Below are 4,521 nucleotides of genomic sequence, written 5' to 3'. Positions count from 1 at the left end.
GAGATGGATGGACACAGGAGCTGCAAAAACGGGCTCAAGCATGACAACAATTGTGAGCATGGTACAGGACCAGGCACTGTTTCGTTCTGTGGTACATAGGGTTGCTATGAGTCGGAACCAACTCGACAGCACTTAAAAACAACAACCAACGTGTGTGTGTGTGTCTGTGTGTATATATACACATACACACAGAGAGTGAGCTTACCTCTTAAGTTCCAAGGGGTATCTCCCCCATGTCCTGCCCATGGGGCCCTATTAATTTATAAGGAAATGCTTTTCACACTTTTCCACTGAATATCCTTAGCAACTGAGAGAATTAGTTAGTTATCCTCATTCCTCGAGGTCTAAGGTCAAAATCCTAAATGGCCTACCCAAGCATGAAATGCCCTTGAACTCTTGGGTGGTATCTTAAAAACTCACAATGTTTGCGATCTACTTCATAACACGTCTATATTTTTCAGTTTTCCTTGTGGTATTTTATGTTTAAAACTTACCTTATTCATTTATTTTTTAAAATTGCATTATGGTAAAATATATATAAAATTGTCATTTTAGCCATTTTTAAGTGTACAATTCAGTGACATTAATTATATTCACCATGTTGTGCAACCATCAGCACTATATTTCCAAAACTGTTTTATCACCTCAAACAAGAACTCAATACCCATTAAGCCATAACTCCCCATTCCACTCTCCTCCCAGCTCCTGGTAACTACTAATCTACTTTGGCCTCTATGCATTTGCCTACTGTAGCATTTATTTTTAAACAGATAGTAAACACAAGTGGTGCAAAATTAGAAAAGCACAAAAGGGTATGGATGAAAAGTGTGTTCCCCAGATGCACCCATGTTAGCAGTTCCTTGCATATCCTTTCAGAGGTAAATTATGTATATACAAACATAAGCATATGTTTACTGGTAGTATTTTACTGATGCATAATATTCCATTGTCTGGATGTACTGCAGTTTATTAACCAGTCCCCTGTTGCTGAACATTTAAATTGTTTCCTGTGTTTTGCTATTACAATGATGCTCTATGTAGTACATAGGTAGTTCCCACACGTGCAAATATATTTGCAGGATAAAGTTCTAGAAGTGAAATTGCTTTGCATTTGTAATTTTCAAAGATACTGCTAAACTGCCCTCCATAGTGGTTGAGAGTGCTTTGTCATCTTTTCAATCTAATAGGTTAAAAATGACATTGTAGTATGTTGTAGGGGAAAAACATCATAAAGTTAAGTAAAGCAAAAAGTGAAGTTTTATTTGGCATATATTCAAAAGGGAAGCAGACAAGCACAGCCATGTCTGCCTGAGTCCAAGGAAATATTACAGAACAGACAAAAGTGGGAAAACGGACAAGCATGCTGCCACAGCTTTGTTTGCCTGAGTCCAAAGACCAGTTACAGAGTCATCAGTATATATTAACATTACAAATGGGCAAAACCATTGAAAGCTTAGCCTTTTCAGATTGGCTAGAAACTGTGATCCTACATTTTGAATCGTCTTGCTTAACAATCACTGGTACAGGTTTCAGTAACAAGAGTCAGGAGGGTCTTCATTGGTCCAACAAATTTCTATTCACTAAATGCTAATAGAAAAAGATTAGAGTAGAACGTCTTTTGTGTTCTGTTTGATTGGCTTTACGTGAAAGTTACCCTAAAAGAAGTTTCCCAAGATTATCTTAGCTATTGTTTTTATACCTCAGGGCCCAGTTGATGTGTCCTTGTGAGTCCTTGTGAGCCCAGCTCCAGCTGGGTCACATTCTCTATGCTCAAGGAGAGGGAATAATAACTCCAATATTATTTCCTAAATCAAGTATAATTTTGATTTGTATTTCTCTTATGAATGAAATAAAACATACTTCCCTATATTTAAGAGCCCTAAAAGGAGCCCTGGTGGCATGGTGGTTAAAGCACTCGGCTGCTAACCAAAAGGTTGGCAGTTTGAACCTACCAGCTGCTCCAAGGAAAAAGATGTGGCAGTCTGCTTCCATAAAGATTCACAGCCTTGAAAACCCTATGGGGCAGTTGTACTCTGTCCTACATGGTCACTATGAGTTGGAATTCGACTCAACAGCAGTGGGTTTGGAGTTTGGTTAAGAGCCTTGAAGAGTTTACAGAGACTTCTATGTAGACTGCTGTTATGGCTTGATTGTGTCCCCCCCAAAAAATGTGTGTCAACTTGGCTAGTTCAAGATTCCTGGTATTGTGATTGTCCACCATTTTGTCACCTGATGTGATTTTCCTATGTGTTGTAAATCCTACCTGTATGATGTTAATGAGGTGGGATTAGAGGCTGTTATGTTAATGAGGCAGGATTCAATCTACAAGATTAGGCTGTGTTTTAAGTCAATCTCTTTTGAAATATAAAAGAGAGAAGCTAGCAGAGAGACATGGGGACCTCATACCACCAAGAAAGAAGCACCAGGAGCACAGTGCATCCTTTGGACCAGGGGTCCCTGCGCGAGAAGCTCCTAGAGCAGGGGAAGATTGATAACAAGAACCTTCCTCCAGAGCTGACAGAGAGAGAAAGCCTTCCCTTGGAGCTGACACCCTGAATTTGTGCTTCTAGCCTAGTAGTCTGTAAGAGAATAAACTTCTGTTTGTTGAAGCCACCCACATGTGGTATTTCTGTTATAGCAGTACTGGATAACTAAGACAACTGCCTTTTTATGTCCACTACCAGTTTGTTTATCATATTGTTATTCTCATCTTTTTCTTATTGATTTGTAGAAGTTCTTTATATATTATGGAAATTAACTCTTTGCCTATAATATGAGTTGCAAATATTTTTTCCCTTATTATTTGTCTTTTGACTTTATTTTGGGTGGTTTTTGTCATAAAAAAATTTAATTTGTATATAGGTCAACTTTAGTAATCTTTTGCAGTTTCTGAGGTTTATGTCGTACTTAGAAAGGCCTTACCCTCTCAAGATTATCTTTTTTAGTGTATTTAAATTTTTTTTTTTAGTTCTTTTATTATTTCCTTTCTTCGTGTTTAATCTCGTATCCAGAGGAGCCCTGGTAGTGCAGTGATTAAAGTCCTTGGCTGCTAACCAAAAAAGCCAGCAGTTCAAACCCACCAGCCACTCCACGTGAGAAAGATGTGGCAGTCTGCTTCCATAAAGATTTACAGCCTTGGAAACCCTATGGGGCAGTTATACTCTGTCCTATAGGGCTTCTATGAGTCAGAATCAACTTGGTGGGTATTGAATCCTTCTGGAATTTATTTTAAAGTAAGATGTGGAATAGGGATCTAATTTAAATTTTCTTTTCACAAACAGCAACCCAGTTATCCATCATTTTTTTCTACTAATTTGAAATCCTACCTTTGTCATATACCAAATTCTTGTATACGCCTCCATTTCTGGGCTTTCTGGTCAGTGCCATTGATGTGTTTAGTAATATGCCTCTAGGCCTGGTGATCTACTTCTATGAATCAGCCAGAGAAAACTCTGGATTGCAATGGTCCAGTCCCCTTGGTGCATGAGATTGCCATGAGTCAGGGGCAACTAGAGGGCAGCTAACAATAACAACCAGCTGTCTGAATTATTACAACTCATATCTTACCTATGGTTATTTTAATATAAAACTATTTTTTAATTACCCAGTAAAATTACTTAACTTTATCCTCTCCCCAAAAAATCTTCCAGCAGAATTAATTCGTGTTACATTTGTCTGTGAGTTTGCACTTCTGGTACACTGTTGTACATCCCTGTATGGTGAGGTTGCCAGATAAAATACACAAGACCCAGTTAAATTTGAGTTTTAGATGAACAACAAGTAATTTTTTAGCCTAAGTATAGTTCGTGCATTTTTTTTTTTTTAACCTGGCAACCATAGTATACGATACGCTATTAAAAAGGACTCTTTTAGTTGCATGTGACAAAATCCAGGTTAAGCTAGCTTAGGCCAGTAGAGAATGTAGAGTCTCAGAAAGCTAGGAGGTCTAATGGTAGATTTATCTTTGGGTGTGGTTGATCCATGGCTTCAAATAATGTCACATGATCTCCTTCTCTCTCCATCTCTTATCTCTGCTTATTTGCTTCTTTTGCATATTGACCTCATCCTCTCACACTGCAGCCTGGCTTCCTCCACACAACAAGGCAAGACAGCCTCAAATATCTTCAAGCTTCCATTCTCCCAGCAACATAATGCAAAAAGCTGGAAATGGGCCAGACTGGCCAGGCTTGGGTCAAGGGTCATCCCTAGGTGTGGAGGGGTAGGAAATTGTGATCAACAATCCCATTCAAACCTTAGGGAGTGAGGGAGGAGTACCCAAGACTTGGGGGGGGGACGGGGCGGGGTGGTGGGGTGGTGGTATTGTTTTCAGAGAAGTACAGGAGAGCATCCTGGGCCAAAAAAAGTACGTACAGCCGCCACCATTGGTCACGCCTAGCCTAGTTTCTGAACCCCAACTCCAAGGAAATGCCAGTTTAAGGTGGTAATTTCCATTGTCAACAGCAGAGGACTTGGGTACTTAGTGCCTTAGTAACCTACACATTCCCTCAGCTCTCCCATATC

The sequence above is a fragment of the Trichechus manatus genome, unplaced genomic scaffold (assembly GCF_000243295.1).
Source record: "Trichechus manatus latirostris isolate Lorelei unplaced genomic scaffold, TriManLat1.0 scaffold00261, whole genome shotgun sequence".
In the NCBI taxonomy this organism is placed as follows: domain Eukaryota; kingdom Metazoa; phylum Chordata; class Mammalia; order Sirenia; family Trichechidae; genus Trichechus; species Trichechus manatus.
The sequence above is the reverse complement of the archived record's forward strand: the minus strand, read 5'-3'. Positions refer to the sequence as shown.